Source organism: Schistocerca serialis, chromosome 4, assembly GCF_023864345.2.
Source record: "Schistocerca serialis cubense isolate TAMUIC-IGC-003099 chromosome 4, iqSchSeri2.2, whole genome shotgun sequence".
Lineage (NCBI taxonomy): Eukaryota > Metazoa > Arthropoda > Insecta > Orthoptera > Acrididae > Schistocerca > Schistocerca serialis.
Window position 1 is genome coordinate 299,162,680 of NC_064641.1, and position 18,278 is coordinate 299,180,957.

Genomic DNA, 18,278 nt, shown 5'->3' on the forward strand with positions numbered 1-18,278 from the left:
GTACGGCCAGTGTAGGAGATTGCTCCCCACACCACGATGCCGGGTGTTGGCCCTGTGTGCCACGGTCGTATGCAGTCCTGATTGTGGCGCTCACCTGCACGGCGCCAAACACGCATACGACCATCATTGGCACCAAGGCAGAAGCGACTCTCATCGCTGAAGACGACACGTCTCCATTCGTCCCTCCATTCACGCCTGTCGCGACACCACTGGAGGCGGGCTACACGATGTTGGGGCGTGAGCGGAAGACGGCCTAACGGTGTGCGGGACCGTAGCCCAGCTTCATGGAGACGGTTGCGAATGGTCCTCGCCGATACCCCAGGAGCAACAGTGTCCCTAATTGGCTGGGAAGTGGCGGGGCGGTCCCCTACGGCACTGCGTAGGATCCTACGGTCTTGGCGTGCATCCGTGCGTCGCTGCGGTCCGGTCCCAGGTCGACGGGCACGTGCACCTTCCGCCGACCACTGGCGACAACATCGATGTACTGTGGAGACCTCACGCCCCACGTGTTGAGCAATTCGGCGGTACGTCCACCCGGCCTCCCGCATGCCCACTATACGCCCTCGCTCAAAGTCCGTCAACTGCACATACGGTTCACGTCCACGCTGTCGTGGCATGCTACCAGTGTTAAAGACTGCGATGGAGCTCCGTATGCCACGGCAAACTGGCTGACACTGACGGCGGTGGTGCACAAATGCTGCGCAGCTAGCGCCATTCGACGGCCAACACCGCGGTTCCTGGTGTGTCCGCTGTGCCGTGCGTGTGATCATTGCTTGTACAGCCCTCTCGCAGTGTCCGGAGCAAGTATGGTGGGTCTGACACACCGGTGTCAATGTGTTCTTTTTTCCATTTCCAGGAGTGTATTTTCTTGACAGTCTACTCTCTGGGACTGAGGGCGCTTCCTTATATGTAGCTCTTCAGCATGGAGTATTACCGCATATAGCCGAATGTAAATGGAACCTTTGCGTGATCCGTGGTCTGCATGTGTCGAACAATACCGCTGTCAACTGGCCTGATTATTTTCTGTGATTTTGGCTGTCATGTGTATCAGCAGAGCAGCGCCCTTCGACGTGGAATCGATAAAGCCGAGGCCTTGTTCTTCTGGTTTTAGAGTGCATGTGGTGCGGGCAGCCGTAAATATGACTCCAAGTCACACAAGCGACCCAGTTCTTCGAGCAGGTTTAGAATTTGGACCATATACGAAGATTTCGATAGTAAATATATCACACTCCGGCAGAATAGTGACACAACTCAAGAAAGCAGTACTTGAGAAAAATCAGCTTGAAGAATTCTAGCCGGCCGGTTTGGCCGAGCGGTTCTAGGCGCTACAGTCTGGAACCGCGCGACCGCTACGGTCGCAAAAAAAATGGTTCAAATGGCTGTGAGCACTATGGGACTTAACATCTATGGTCATCAGTCCCCTAGAACTTAGAACTACTTAAACCTAACTAACCTAAGGACATCACACAACACCCAGCCATCACGAGGCAGAGAAAATCCCTGACCCCGCCGGGAATCGAACCCGGGAACCCGGGTGCGGGAAGCGAGAACGCTAGCGCACGACCACAAGCTGCGGGCGCTACGGTCGCAGTTTCGAATGCTGCCTCGGGCATGAATGTGTGTGATGTCCTTAGGTTAGTTAGGTTTAAGTAGTTATAAGTTCTAGAGGACTGATGACCTCAGAAGTTAAGTCCCATAGTGCTCCGAGCTATTTGAATTATGAATTAAATTTTTGAGCTGTATCCCTTTTTTGATTATTTAATTTTTGTTTTGGTAATTTATCCATCATGTAATACTTTTTCCAATTTTTCATCTCCTTTTTTACTGTAATATAATACGACATCAGAATCTACATCAGACAAAATCAGTATTTAAATTTAAAAAAAAATACTAATATGTTGAAACTGTTGTTTTAGCAAAATACAAAATGTAAAATTGTAAGTTATGAAAATTAATAAAATTGCAATTAGGTGCAATTTAAGGAATATAAATTTATGAAAACATAGAATCAGATATGGGATTATATAATATAGGAATACTTTTCGCCGAGAGAAAGGATCCAATATGAACAATCTTTATAACAGAAATTTCAATTTTTTTTCTTGTACGCTGCAACGTACAACATTTCGCAATATTTACAGCTGCTGTAATCGTCAAAATAGTGTCTATTCCTTCATGCATACATGCATGTCTGAAGGACGTTGTCTGTGCGGCTGGTCCCGGCGGAGGTTCGAGTCCTCCCTCGGGCATGGGTGTTTGTGTTTGTCCCTAGGATAATTTAGGTTAAGTAGTGTGTAAGCTTAGGGACGGATGACATTAGCAGTTAAGTCCCATAAGATTTCGCACACATTTGGACATTTGAAGGACGTTGTAATGTAAGATACAGGCACAGTATAAACACAGACCTTCTAAAAATCTATGATATCAAAAATTACATTCAACTTAACCTTTTATGTATTAAAAGTTTCACAACTCACAATATGTCTCTTTTATTGAATGGCCCATGCACACCTGCCAGTAGCAACACTGAAGTGACACTGTTCTTGCCGCGGCGAATCATGAAGTGACCTGCAACAAAACTGATACATCTGCCCTAAGGTGTACAAATTGTGAGATAGGGAAATGACATTGGGGCACTTCACTCTTAATTTTCAGTGACAAATACTAAATATTGCCGTTTTTTCACTTGTGTCACATTCGTTGCTGGGGTGCCATGCGGTTGTTAACTTCACCCATCTGTCAGTGTCAGGATCCAAGCTGGGAGGAGGGGAGGGGTGGGTCGTGTGATGAGTCGTTGTCCCCCCCCCCCTCACCTCCCCCCGCTCCCCCAAGGAAAAGTTTACCAAAAGCGTTTACATTTTTACGTGCATCAATTTTCAATCTTCTTAAGTAATTTCCACTCAGTAAAAAAGCTGTCTCAAGAGCACAAGAAATTCTAGAAAATCGCATCAGTTATTCGTTGTCTGCAAGCTGACATCTGCAGGGAGCATTACAAGCAGGTAAAGCTGGACATTCAAACACTGGTCGTACATGCTGCCGGCCACAAAATTCAGTATCGTTCTTCAGAACACAAGTAGAGGAACCCGAGTAACAGAAGGCAGGAAGAGAAAAGACTAAAGAAAACGTATACACTGACTTTCTCGCCGTAGGAGGGAACGGCTGAATGAAGCAGCCATCCTGTCAGTTACACGCTCGCATAGTCATAGTGTGCACACCTGTGTTTACAGTCCTAGTCCTAAGTGAAACATTAGTAATGGCGAGTGCATGATTCGATTTTATATCGTGTAAACAGATTTTTCGAGTACTTTTTACAAAGGCGACGTCCTAACGTAAACAAGTTATTGTTATTACAGTTTGTAATGTTCTGTGCTTGCTGTGTAATAAATGTCTTTCAGTCAGATAATAAATTTGTATAAGCAGTTATGCTGGTATGAGTAGTATTTTTATGTGGACTGTAGGCCTGTTTCAACCATCATCAAGTTATGCGTAATGGACCATCTTATGAATGTTGTTACATTTGTTGTACTACATGTGAGTTACTCATGAATAACACGAGTATGTTTTACGTAGGTGTGTAAAATCATACTATTGATAGATATGTAAAAACTTACTATTCAGAAACAACTCACATGTATTACAACAGATGTATCAAAATTTAAAAAAGTTCTATTACAAATAACCTGATAATGGCTGTATAGCTGAAATCGGACTATACTTCAAATAAAAATAATACTCATAGCGGCGTAACATGTTATACAAATTTATTACTATTATTATGTTAAAAGATTTGATGTATGTTATTGTCATTATTACTAAATCGTAAGCAATATTGAGAATATTAAAAGTGGGAGTCACTGCATACGATATTTGGGGGTAGAGGGAGGAGAAAATAAGAAATTGTGAGTCGCCCTTCCCACCCAGAACCCATACTTTGATCTGTGCCGGGATACACGATCAGTGCCTCTCCTTTCGCACCTGCCAATGGAGTTTCTTGAGCATGTCTGTATAGCTCTCGTGTCGGCCAAACTATTCCGTGACAAAACGTGCCTCTCTTCGTTGGATATTCTCTCTCTCTCTATCTCTATCTCTCTCTCTCCCTCTCCCAGATTGGCGAGCACGATGTTACGAGTGTTACGTGATCTACTTCTTTCGTTAATGAATCGCATTTCCTCAAGGCACAGACAATAAAATTAGTTTTACGTGGCCATTCGCCTTAGGCCGCTCTGGGTGGCTGATCCTCGGTATTTTACGTCTGTATTTATGAATGTAATGCACGTAAAGTACTGCATCCCGTCATCCTTGAGCCTCGTGCCTAGTCAGAACAGAAGGTAATTTCCTGTGCAGGAAGCGCAAAGTCTGTTTGCCAGGTGATGACTTCCTACAATGGATACTTTTCTCGCGTAAGGTTTGGGTTCGCACGAGTTCTTTCGCTCCAGCCATTCTGCAACGAGGCAATAGCTTTGCACCTCACTGCACGATGTGTATTACCGACAGATGTGGAGAAGTGATAGCTTTGCAAATATTAAAAGGTTTCTGCGCGTAACTATGAAAGAGAAAAAAAGAACATTAATACATACAATATAGAACCCTTGGCAACTTCAGTAAATTATCTTCCCTTGTCTTTGAGAGGCGGAACGAGCTACTTTGTTCAATTAATATGAGTTGTATCAGTAATTACCATTAGCTCCCAGCTGCCTCTCGACACGAATGTCACCGTCTGACCTGTGGACAAGAGCTTTAGTATGTTCATCCCGCTGACTGGCTGTTTGGCAGAACTAGAACGACAGTGAGCACTATTTAGGGTAGCCGTTTTCGATTTGTAGAATGTGAATTAAGTCCTCGAAAACTATGACGAGAACTCACTTCTGCCGTCTGAAGAACTATATATATATATATATATATATATATATATATATATATATAATGTTGTTACATTTGTTGTACTACATGTGAGTTACTCATGAATAATACGAGTATGATTTACGTAGGTGTGTAAAATCATACTATTGATAGGTATGTAAAAACGTACTATTCAGAAACAACTCACATGTATTACAACAGATGTATCAAAATTTAAAAAAGTTCTATTACAAATAACCTGATAATGGCTGTATAACTGAAATGGGACTATACTTCAAATAAAAATAATACTCATAGCGGCGTAACATGTTATACAAATTTATTACTATTATTATGTTAAAAGATTTGATGTATGTTATTGTCATTATTACTAAATCGTAAGCAATATTGAGAATATTAAAAGTGGGAGTCACTGGACTCCGTCTACCTGCCTTCCCAGGCCCATTGTACTTACTGAGCGTCGTGTCATCACCTGCCGATGGCGTAATTGGATGCGGTACGGAGAAGCACACCGCTCTCCCGGCCGAATTCAGTTTTCGTGACATGGAGCCGCTACTACTCGATCAAGTAGATCCAGAAGTGGCATCTCGAAGCTGAGTGCACCCAGAAAAAATCCCGGGCAGTAACGCGAGTCGAACCCGTGCACTCTGCATAGCAGCCAGTTGTGCTGAGCACAGAGCTACGGAGGCGAACACTTTGAGAAAGGACACAACCGATTTCCTTCACTAATCCGGATCTTCTGCTCCGTCTCTAATGACCTCGTCATGGGACGTTAAAATCCACTCTTCTTTTCACAAGGGGTTATGGTGGACAACATGTTATCCACAGTTCCCTAACTTAAATACGTTCGCATACGACTTTATTCATTAAAGAGTATGAATTTATAAGCCCCCCTCCCTCCCCGCCGCTTCTTTCTGTCTGTATGTGTAGGGATTTTTACACGGCTTAGACTGATTCACCAACAAGGTTCGTGTAAGTAATTTATATATCTCTATGCAAAGTAAGTCGTCTGGCCGTGGGTACTCAATGCTACCCGTGCGAAGCTGTAGCAGGTCGCTAGTTATTTATAAACCTTCTTGTACCATACGCTTGAGACTTGAAAGTATCATAATCTAGCTTTACAGCAAAGATGTCTCGAAAAGCGCACACAGTTATCTATTGCGCAATGTGGCGTAAACATTTTGAGTATAGGACCGCTACACAGATATTAACGGCATTTGGAGAGACAAAAACAGCTGAACAGCGCACTAAGGAAAGAGAATTAATTTTAACGTCCCTTCGCCGACGAGAATAGCCCAGAGAACTCGTTGTTGCTGCGTATGGTGGTTGTATTCCGTTAAATCGTTCTTTTTTGAAGCAGCAATAAACAGATATATTTTCTGTTGGTTGTGTTGCATAGCTTTCACAAAGTTTAGAAATGATGTCACGTAATATGGTGAGCTGCTGTTGAAAGTATTCTGTAATAAGCGACCACTTTCGGTCGAAGACCGTTTCTCAGCACATATTGGGTTAACGCCAAGAATACATAATGATATAACATATAAGCATGTTTATTCCTTGTGGAAACGGTCTTTAGCCGAAATCGATCGCTTATTAAAGACTATTTTTAACTCTTGATCTCATTTGTAAAGAGATAATTATGTTTACGATGTTCAATAGCTTTTAAATTTTTTTCTCTTGCAGGATGTTCTGAAGATATGATTTTTTCCGTTACAGGTTGGTCTCCTAATAGCCCCAGCGTATTTCCAGAGCCGTTGCAGAGGTGGAGCTATTTCACCGTTCCACAGTGAGTGAAGAACCATACAATATGTTTTGTGGCAAGTTTGTGCCATGTATTTGTTTCACTGTAGTTGCACACGCGAATACTTTTAGCCTCTGACGTCGCATACACGCACTAAAATCTTATTTCCGGACTTATAATCAAGTCCTTTGTTGTCCTCTTCTTCATTATACACAACTAGATCAACCATTGCAGGCTTTCGTCGTCAGTATTGATATCTTTGAAAACGTTGTTTGTATTGCATATTTTTGAGTCCAAAATTTCGTCTCCTGCTGCGGGAGACATCCTCAGAGGCTACGAAGGCTTAGTTAACTAATTTTCAAGCGTAAACCTGGTTGTGAAAGTTTGGCACGCTGTCAAGTGAAGATAAATCCGTGGGCACTATTTTATTGCAGTCTATTGTCATTTGTCTGTATAATGATTAGCGATTTCGAACGGATAGGGAACATCTTCAGACCCATTGTAATTGCAGAGTAATCCGTCAGTTTTAATTACTATGTGCAGACCCCGTAAGTCACAAAGTATTTCAACAAAACCGGTAATCATTATGAAAACAAATGTGAGAATAGACTGCGGTACAAATACCAGCATTAATTTTGGCTGGCTAAAGTTTCCTCTGAGGTTGTTTGCCGCGGTAGAGGGCGAAACGGTGGTCATAGAAAAATGCCTTGTCCCATCGCTGGTATCAAATGGTTACCGATAAAAATACGAATGGCACGGGAATTTAGAAACACTTCTTTCGTGGAAAACAGTATACGCTCAAACCATTTGCGATGTAAGATTTTCATGTAGTTTCCTTTTTTGACTTATTATCGCAGTAGCAACTGGTATTTGTTGTATGATTTCGTTTAGTGAGAAAATCGAAGGTGGCCATTGTATGTCATTAGCTACAGTACAGTCAAAAAACGGATAATGCGAAAAATCGAGTAACATGAAATGGTAATGCAGACCCTGTTATACTGGGTGTTACAAAAAGGTACGGCCAAACTTTCAGGAAACATGTCACACACAAAGAAAGAAAATATGTTACGTGGAAATGTGTCCGGAAACGCTTACTTTCCATGTTAGAGCTCATTTTATTACTTCTCTTCAAATCACATTAATCATGGAATGGAAACACACAGCAACAGCACGTACCAGCGTGACTTCAAACACTTTGTTACAGGAAATGTTCAAAATGTCCTCCGTTAGCGAGGATACATGCATCCACCCTCTGTCGCGTGGAATCCCTGATGCGCTGTTGCAGCCCTGGAGAATGGCGTGTTGTATCACAGCTGTCCACAATACGAGCACGAAGAGTCTCTACATTTGGAACCGTGGTTGCGTAGACAAGAGCTTTCAAATGCCCCCATAAATGAAAGTCGAGAGAGTTGAGGTCAGGAGAGCGTGGAGGCCATGGAATTGGTCCGCTTCTACCATTCCATCGGTCACCGAATCTGTTGTTGAGAAGCGTACGAACGCTTCGACTGAAATGTGCAGGAGCTCCATCGTGCATGAACCACATGTTGTGTCATACTTGTAAAGGCACATGTTCTAGCAGCACAGGTAGAGTATCCCGTATGAAATCATGATAACGTGTTCCATTGAGCGTAGGTGGAAGAACATGGGACCCAATCAAGACATCACCAACAATGCCTGCCCAAACGTTCACAGAGAATCTGTGTTGATGACGTGATTGCACAATTGTCTGCGGATTCTCATCAACCCACACATGTTGATCGTGAAAATTTACAATTTGATCACGTTGGAATGAAGCCTCATCCGTAAAGAGAACATTTGCACTGAAATGAGGATTGACACATTGTTGGGTGAACCATTCGCAGAAGTGTACCCGTGGAGGCCAATCAGCTGCTGATAGTGCCTGCACACGCTGTACATGGTACGGAAACAACTGGTTCTCCCGTAGCACTCTCCATACAGTGACGTGGTCAACGTTACCTTTTGCAGCAGCAACTACTCTGACGCTGACGTTAGGGTTATCGTCAACTGCACGAAGAATTGCCTCGTCCATTGCAGGTGTCCTCGTCGTTCTAGGTCTTCCCCAGTCGCGAGTCATAGGCTGGAATGTTCCGTGCTCCCTAAGACGCCGATCAATTGGTTCGAGCGTCTTCCTGTCGGGACACCTTCGTTCTGGAAATCTGTCTGGATACAAACGTACCGCGCCACAGATATTGCCCCGTGATAATCCATACATCAAATGGGCATCTGCCAACTCCGCATTTGTAAACATTGCACTGACTGCAAATCCACGTTCGTGGTGAACACTAATCTGGTGATGCTACGTACTGATGTGCTTGATGCTAGTACTGTAGAGCAATGAGTCGCATGTCAACACAAGCACCGAAGTCAACATTACCTTCCTTCAATTGGGCCAACTGGCGGTGAATCGGTGAAGTACAGTACATACTGACGAAACTAAAATGAGCTCTAAAATGGAAATTAAGCGTTTCCGGACACATGTCCACATAACATCTTTTCTTTATTTGTGTGTGAGGAATATTTCCTGAAAGTTTGGCCGTACCTTTTTGTAACACCCTGTATATATCGTCAATGCACATGTGAGATCTCATTTGGTTTATGAGAGCATGGAGCGCAATGCACTATTAACGTAAACAATGAGAATTATCTTTTCTTCTAAGCACTAATAACATTAAGAAAAGAATTAATATATTAATACATATCTCTCTCGTTATGAATGATAATTACGAAGGCCATAAGCCCTGGCCAACAAGTACATGAGAACACTGAATGGCAAGAACAGGAACCTGTAACAAATGAGGGCGAAAGAAGCCATTTTCGCAGCTTCAATATATCCCCCGCTGGACCTCGGAGTAAGGGCAGGGGCCCATCGCAGATTACGAGCGGCGGCATAATAGCGTCGAAGCAGCGCCCTAGGCCGCGGCGGCTGTTGCGGGAAGAGCGGCGCTGAAGAGCGCTGCGGGCATTTCAAAGAGCGGTCGACCGGCGGTGGCGGTGGTCGGTACCGCAGCCTCGACAACATACTTCGTAGTCTCATACATTTTCATTTAACATGAAACTCGTTCAACACGAAAAGCTTTCTCTTCTCGAACGAGAATATTTGCTGGCTCTTCCTTTTTTCATTGCTGAATCGCAGTAAAAAGTATTTAATACTTTTGTTTTGTTATCTTAAGTCTTTTGGTGCACTTATTGAATTCGTTGATTGATGTGTTCAAGTCGGTGATTTGTATGCAGGAATCAGTGAATTCGTACAAAATCGTTTCATGTTTTTTTTCGAATAGTGGTGATGTAAATTTACACAGGTTATGCGCACTGCCTTGGGGGAAGATATATAGTAAAAATATTCATTATGCATTTTTATGTTATATAGCAGAGACTGTAGAACGAAAACAAATCGGTGTTCCGCTTAACATGAAAATAGAACTGTTCACGGCATTTCATAAAAACAGAGGCCGAAAACGGAAATCCATACAGAGTTTGGCATTGCTGACTCTACACTGTTGACAAGAGTAGAAATCAAATCACGGCAGCATCTGATCATAATATATTCGAACTAGAGAGGGAACATGCGAGAGCTGTAGAGATTGCGTTGCTTATTCGGTTCAAAACAGCAACGTCTCAGAATGCCCCCATATCAGGATCTGTATTGCTGAAAAGAACTGATGAACTTGCAAAGCAGACGTATACTGCAGTTTCTGAATGCCCAGGCAGCTTGTGAAGGTAAAAAAAAGGGACAGTATAGTATTAAAAAGTCCGTCGTCAGTATAACAACGCTATTCTGTCCAAACCAGTCATTCTCTGCAAGCTACGTTGCCTTCAGTACATAAACAAGACACCGTCCAGTGAGTGCGCTTTCAGTGTACAGCATGTGCCTTTAAGAACTAACTTTAGCAGAAAATGGATTTACGTCATCGTGATAATATTTGACGAGAAAGAAAACATCACGTTTTAAAATTCTATGAAGACGAAAAAAATATTTCAGTCCTCTCAGTTATAAGGTTAAGCCATCCCAGCATGAAATATCATGAGTTATAGTCCGTGCGCCCCTGGAAAGACACACTTGGAGCAGATCTTATAAAAATGCTCGTAAATTGGAGCACGGAGTAGAGACAGGTTCTGGGAACATTACTTTAAATGGGATCAGCACCATTTGTAAATAAGAATTGTAGCTTTTATGTACCTTTGACTTTTTATTGTTCTCCATCACTTGCATAACACGTCCAAATCTTCTCACAATTAATATAATCAATCTTAATGTGTTTCAAATATACCGCCTTAATTATGCATCTGGATACAATGACGACAATAAACCATTTGCGTCCGTTTCTCTGAAATGGTGAAATTGAACGTTCTAAAGAGTGGATACACATCGTCTTCCTCTACGGAAGGGGAACCATAAAAAGCTAGGCAGAGATAAATTTATGCTTCTGCATGTAGCTAGCTATCTGTGACTTTACGTAATCTCAGTTTGACGTTACTCATTGAGTTATTGTTAAAAACTTACGATATAATTTCTACCCGCTATGGAAGGTGGAAAATATGCAAGATATTACAAGGATACATATTAAACGTTATTCAGTGTACATATATGAAATACGAGCGTTTTGTGTGTGCCACGTGACGCGACATATCGATTAACAAAACAGTATTCGTAAAGCATCATATTGCAGGGATGGGACAGGTCTGCTCTTCTTCTTCGTTTGTTGCTGATTCGTGACCATGCTGCAAGACACTGTCACAGAGAACCATAAAAAATAGGGCGTAAATAGTATCGTGGATGAAGACAAATAGCGCGAGTGGACTTGCAAGCGTGTTTTGGCGAAAACTGTCGAATGCTCGTTCCACGAGAACGTGAATCGTTGTCTAGATAGAACTAGATTCGCTGGCTGGTTGACTGATCGGGCACGTTGTAGCCCGTGGGACGGCGCTTCACGTGCGGAGAGACAGAGAATGGTGTCACACAGACAGCTGAATAAACAGCTCAGCGCTTCCCCGTTGACGCTCTGCGCTGCGTACGAATTAACGGCTGGCTGGGTCCTTTCAGTTTTACAGCGATACTCGCCGCATTGCGCGAATCGCATTGCACACTGCCCTGCTCTGTGATGTGTCTGTGCAGAGAAAACTTGCGAAACGCTTCCGTCCGCCGTCGCTTAGCCGCGTCACTCTGTGGATTTAGCTCCGAGCAAACCGAAATAGAGTCAAAACTCGCTAAGCTGTGTTTCCTCGCACAATATTCTGACAACTTTGTAGGCAAGGATGCTCATTTTTTTTTCTTTGTCTTTCCTAGTCGCTGGCCTCCTTTGCTGCTTCGTTTTGTTAATTTCGAGACCAGTAGAAATGGAAGTTTCCTCTTAAACAGCTTCTTTTTTTTATTTTTTTTATTCCGGGAACTGGTGCTGGCCGAGCATCATAGTTAACGTTCAGGTGCCGGTGTGACATTACGTTATCCGCAGCACCCCGAAGTAGTTATTCAGTCGGCGAATTTTTTTTAGTATAGCTCCCTAGTCTATCATTGATAAAAGTAGAAAAGCTACGCGCAAACAGCGGATGTGCCACTTTTAAATGACAAAAATGGTGTTTGATTACGATTTGGCGTGTTACTTTCGTAAAGAGATACCGCAGTTTTGCTCGAAAGGGTTAATTGGAATATATCTACCATAGCCGATCAAGGCATTGATGAATAAAACAGTGTCTTGCAAACAGATTGCGTACTCCATTTCACAAATTTCATACCCTTTGTACATATTTCCACAAACTAATACTTGCCGAAATATGGACCATACTGTCCTTTGATGCCATCTGTTGGTCTAGTGGTAAACCTGTAGCCTGTGGGCTGTGGTAGCCTGTGAATGTCAATTCATATTACTAGATTTCTTATTCGTCTGTAAGGAATAGCAAATCGACTCCTGTATGCATTTCCTCGCTGCATTTTCAAACTGTCCGTCAAACTGCACTGTATCACTTTATTCCTATGTTTTATTTTCTTTTGCTAATTATGTACGTTTTACATTACTGTGTCGCTAAAATGCAGTGTATAGGATGGTCGAAATACTTACTTGCTCGTAGTGCAATAAATGTACCAAACACCTGATGTAATGCATAAAATATCAACTGAATTACATATATGTATCTATTTTTCGCAAAAAAGGAATCATTCAGTAAATGACCAAACAAACATTAGCAACCAAACATTTTTAAAACTGATAAAATGTAGTCCATGAATAACAATACCGCTAGCCTCCACAAAAACAGCATCACATAAACTAGACAAGATACCCACTCATGATCACCTAGCACACTACCATAATCAAGTAGCTTGAAAAAACAAAAGACGATCACATCCCACAACATCAGAACAAAGTACAAAGACGTTTTAATAGTCCTAAACAACGTGAAAACAACTATATGTACTGTGTCAGTGAAGTACAGTGTACCAAAATTAACACCTAGGTACAACCGAGCGAGGTGGCGCAGTGGTTAGACACTGGACTCGCATTCGGGAGGACAACGGTTCAATCCCGCGTCCGGCCATCCTGCTTTAAGTTTTCCGTGATTGCCCTAAATCGCTCCAGGCAAATGCCGGGATGGTTCCTTTCAAAGGGCACGGCCGACTTCCTTCCCCGTCCTCCCTAATCCGATGAGGCCGATGATCTCGCTGTCTGGTCTCCTTCCCCAAACAACCCAAAACCTAGGTGCAGAGGAACGCTCGAAATGAAGTAGAATGCGAAAGCCGTGAGTACGGTAATAATAGTTCAAATGGCTCTGATTACTATGCGACTTAACTTCTGAGGTCATCAGTCGCCTAGAACCTAACTGGCTGGCGGTAATAATAGTAATTGAATACTGTTTGTTGGTAGTAATTTAAAACGTGGGTACTGTATATATCTTGGCAAACAGAGCTCTAAGAAAAACCACATTCTTGAAGCGACCTCTGATGGTTTAAAATAAAGCAAAACGCTTGTGGTCTAAACAAGACTTTTGTTATAATCCCAAAAGACGGAACGCTACGTGTTATCACTCGTGTAACTGAGACTGCGAAAGAGGGGCCTAAACACGAAACAAAAAGCCTGACAAGTGCGAGTAGGATTCACTCTCTGAGCGTTCATTACAAACTCGATTATGAAATGTGTGGATAAAAATCCTAATTCAGTCTCGCAAAAATTCCTGTAATTATAACTACGCAGTTTCAGATCACTAAAAATTGTATATCAGCCACAAGGCAAGAGCGAATCAGATCAACAGATTCTGACGACGTGTAATGCCGGGTAGCCGATCCATACTTTATTAAGTAATAATTTGTTTTGCTCTGAAGATGGTTCGTCAATGAGCAGAAACTAGTTATCAGCAAAGGAATTTTTGCGATACTGACTTGAATTTTTATCCAAACATTTTAACATACCAGGGCGCCTGTCACCGTATTTGGCAATGGCAAATAGGAACGTGAAGTTAATTATGTATGTAGATAGTTCATCTACAGGTTTTGACGAGCGAGTTTGCGAGGGTACAGGTTTTGACGAGCGAGTTTGCGAGAGTCAAAATATGTTGTACACTGTCTTGTATGAGGGACAACTGGAGCCATAAGTAAACATCTTAAATAATAATCGCTTGACTGCTCTTGTTAATAATTTATTTTTACGACTGGTTTCGTAGCCTCGAAGCCACATCATCAGGTTAAATATGGCGAATCATGACATTAAAGTTGTCACGGACCAATTTATTTATTTATTTAAAAAAAAAAAAAGCTCTGGCAAGAAATATCCTCATAGCCTGGTGGGGAAATTTGTGTAGAAGTGACATACCATAAATACGGCAGACAGCAATATTTGAAGATGCAGACGGGAAGGTGACAAGGTGACCAGCTGTGGACCGAACGACAAGCCGTGTCGGTGGCGGAAACTAGGTTACGCAGGCGCAGTGGGTCAATATGACCTGTAGAAATTCGCGTGACGTGGTCACATTCGTTTCATTTTCACACAAATTTGCCGAGCATTTATAGTCTTTTTACTGTTTTAACTATTAATTTGGTTCTTGTTGATACTTCCCACATTTTCAATAATTTTTATGCACTGTGAATGGATTGTCCCCCTACACCTAATGGTTAACCGGTTGTATTCGTCCCACTATCGTCCGGTTGGATTCACGGTAGGTGTTTTTAATTTTTAATAGGGTTTTCTAGAGGATGATTGGTATTTTATAGCATTAGGTCCCAGGATATTTATTGGCGGTTCTTATAGTTTTTTTTTAAAATTAGTCACCCTTGAGGAACTGTGGACCTATAGTTTCCTCTTATCTGATGATACGCTAATTGCATCATTTATTCATAGACATGGAACGTTCGGTCGCGTCCATGTTGCAGCGTAATGTCATGATTCACCACGAAAGTAATTTGCTCTATCTCTCATTACTGATTGTAACTATAATTGGACCACAATTGTAGCGAACGCTTTTTGTAACTCAACCTGATGATGTGATTTATAGGCGGCGAAACCGATCGTGAATAAATTATTTACAGGAGTAGTCATGTGGTTATTATTCAAGATGTAAAAATATCTAACGTAAATGATCGTGTATTTTGGTTGCATTTACTTAGAAGCTTTGCTATAAATTTCAACATGATATCCCTTTCTGAGAAAGTGGGGTCCTAACAACTGGGCAGACAGGCGGGCAACAAAGTAATCCTGTAAGGGTTCTCTTTTTTTTTACCGATTGAGGTATTAGAAGGTGTTCAGATGTTTTTGTTTACTCTTATAACATCTGAAAGCGCTTCATTTAAAAGATAATCGCGTGAACAGCGGTAACGTGGATGAGGCGTTGTCCACTGCCGCCGGGCGGTGTGGCCGAGCGGTTCTAGGCGCTTCAGTCTGGGACCGCCCGACCGCTACGGTCGCAGGTTCGAATCCTGCCTCGGGCATGGATTTGTGTGATGTCCTTCGGTTAGTTAGGTTTAAGTAGTTATATGTTCTCGGGGACTGATGACCTCAGAAGTTAAGTCCCATAGTGCTCAGAGCCATTTTTTTGTCGACCGCCAGGTGCCGTTCTCTCGGTGTGTCAGTGTGCTTACAGTTAGCGCGCAGCTGACGCTCGCGTCGCCGCGAGCTTGTTGACTCGCGTGGCGCGGCCTTGCGCGCACAAGGTGAAGTCGTCGACCTCTGTTATCAGCGGCTGGCTGGCTGCCGTGGAAAACCACAAACGGCTGACCACGCCGCCTTGCGGCGCTTCCTAGACGCTAGAGCTCTCGCAGCGTCGTAGTCTCCTGTGTCGACAGGAAGATGGAGCTCGTTTGCACAGCCAGCACATGCGATACCGAAGAGAATGTTTTACAGATGTCGCCGTGGAGAAATAATAATAAGGGGGAGTAGCGCTACAGACTTCACGCTGTGCGTTGCTTTGAAGTCGGCGCTGCCGTATTAGATGCGCCAAAACATTACCAGTTTTTTACGATTGCTTCTTGTTTTTAATTTCAGTCGTGTGCACGGAACACTTGTTTTTAAATAGTAAATGATACAGTGCTTTCGTGAATAACAGTGTCAGAAAGGCATTTTCAGCCTTTTTTCTGGTGTTAAAGGCGTATTTTATCCAGTACTACAACGCATTTTGCCTCGTTCATGTAGTTTGCTTTTTGTTATCCGTTTTGGATAACGAAGAAGAAAAGTATGGGATGTGAAAAGGCTGCTTCCGTAATCCAGCATTTTCCTTAATACGGACTGACGATACTGATTTTCGGTCCTCTTTCCTCCTCAAAGTATTCGTCCAGAGAGCTTTACGAGTTGGATTGATAGCAAACCCAAAGTCAGATGTCAGAGATAAAACGACTACATTAAAGCAAAGACCGCAAACAAAATTAATGTTTTGTAGAACGTAATATCGCTTGAACATCCCACATACGAATGAAATGTGATTCCTTTATTCTTTTAGACTACAGTCAGAATGATTAGTACGCCTGTAAATGACACAAGCTGATATTTTTTATCAAAACGCTTCCACTAGAAGCTAATTTTTCGGGCAGCTGAGATGGTGGACGCCGACTTCAGGTTTGTGACATCATGACGACCCCCATATCGTACCTTAATGGATGTCGCAAAGCGACAGAATTCTGAGACCTGCAGTGGCCAAGGCGTTGTGGGGCGACGGTTCAATAATAATAATAATAATAATAATAATAATAATAATTAATAAGTCTGTATTAGAATATTCTTCACCGTCTTTTACGAGAGTCTGGAAACTATTTCTGTGGTCAGCTAGAAAGCGATGGAGAACGTACTGACCATAATTCCCAGTCTGCAAGTCCACATTCTTGTCCAACCCACTGAAAGAAATGTTTCTATTCTCTATTTGCACAGTGCGATCAGGACTAGGATTGTAAATTTGAGCTCTAATCGATAGAGATACTCGTAAAATTTCACACGCACAACATTGTTTCTTCATTATGTTAATGCAGACAGTAAATCTCTCTATCCTAAACAGCACTATGAGCAGTTCAGAGGCGCCTTCTGCAGTAAGTTCCTATCAAATTTTCTTTCGCCTTGACTTCTGATTATCAAAATAATTGTTCGCCTCAAAAGTGGAAAATAACCATCCCCACTTGCCACGCGGATTTGTTAACATTACAGGCGGCACACTAACAGCTACTTCCACGAAACCTAAACAATCCAAGACGGTGTACAGTCCTCGCGAGTTCACTTTCTGTTATTATTGAAAATATGCGTTTAGTAACAGCCTGCCTCTGACGTCATCCGAGGGAGCACGAACTCCGGCGTTTGACTGACTCGGATCGCACAGTAGCTGGGTGCGAAGTAAAACCTAGTCTTGCTTGCTTGCCTTGTGTCATCTCGAAGCTGCAGCTTCGTTAGGTTGGAGGGTTAGCAGGTCTAGCTGCTTTTCCTTCTTCTTCCACTGGTTGATTTTCAGTTCATTGCGTCTAGGTTTATTTTTTCAGGTTTGACACTCTTCCTTTTCCTTCTTCTTGCTGCCTGAGCAGCGTTGCTACTGTCGTAGCAAGTCCGGCCATCCCAGTTGTCTCTCGCCAGTGAATCTGGTTTCCCAGATCCCTGACGAGAGGATTCGTAAATCTTCTCGTGTCAGCATAGAAAACTCGCCGACTGCTTGAAGCGGTTCTTCAGCATCGGCACGCGCGTTAGCCGATGTAGTTCGGCCGTGCTGAAGTCAAGCGGAAGATGTAGTTTCGCCTAGTCTTGCCTCTCGGGTTGTATCTATATGTGTGGCGCAGCGGACGGCCAAGAGAACGCTGGCAGTCATCCGCCCTATTCCCACGATAGCAGCCTCTAAACTGCCGCTTTCTCGGACACATAATATTTTATGTCGTGTATTAATTTAGAATCTTCGTTATTTTGGTATGCATGTAGTTAAGTTGGTTAAAATCATAGAAATGTTTTTAGCTCACGTGCATTTAAACTTTGCCGCCTAGAATTTGTAGAACAGAACTGACGGTAGAACCTGACCTCTGAACTACAACTTTAAGAGACCTTGTATTTGTTATTATTTACATCCAGGCCTTGAAACGTGTTATAGCTCTATTATTTAATAGGTTTTATCATGTGTTATAACAAAAACTTTCTAGCATTAATATAACAGATACTTGATCTACTACAAATAAGGATATTTTAGTTCCAAATTCAGTTTTTGCAAATTACTCGAAAAC

General features: G+C 42.6%; 1 long non-coding RNA gene across 3 annotated transcripts in view; it reads left to right on the forward strand.

Moving 5' to 3' along the window:
- Nucleotides 1-18,278, forward strand: part of LOC126473941 (uncharacterized) — a 1,011,672-nt gene that overhangs the window by 624,493 nt on the left and 368,901 nt on the right. For all 3 annotated transcript variants that reach the window (XR_007586542.1, XR_007586540.1, XR_007586541.1), the window contains one exon: nt 6,577-6,646. This is a non-coding gene — a long non-coding RNA (uncharacterized LOC126473941). The remainder of the gene's footprint in view (nt 1-6,576; nt 6,647-18,278) is intronic.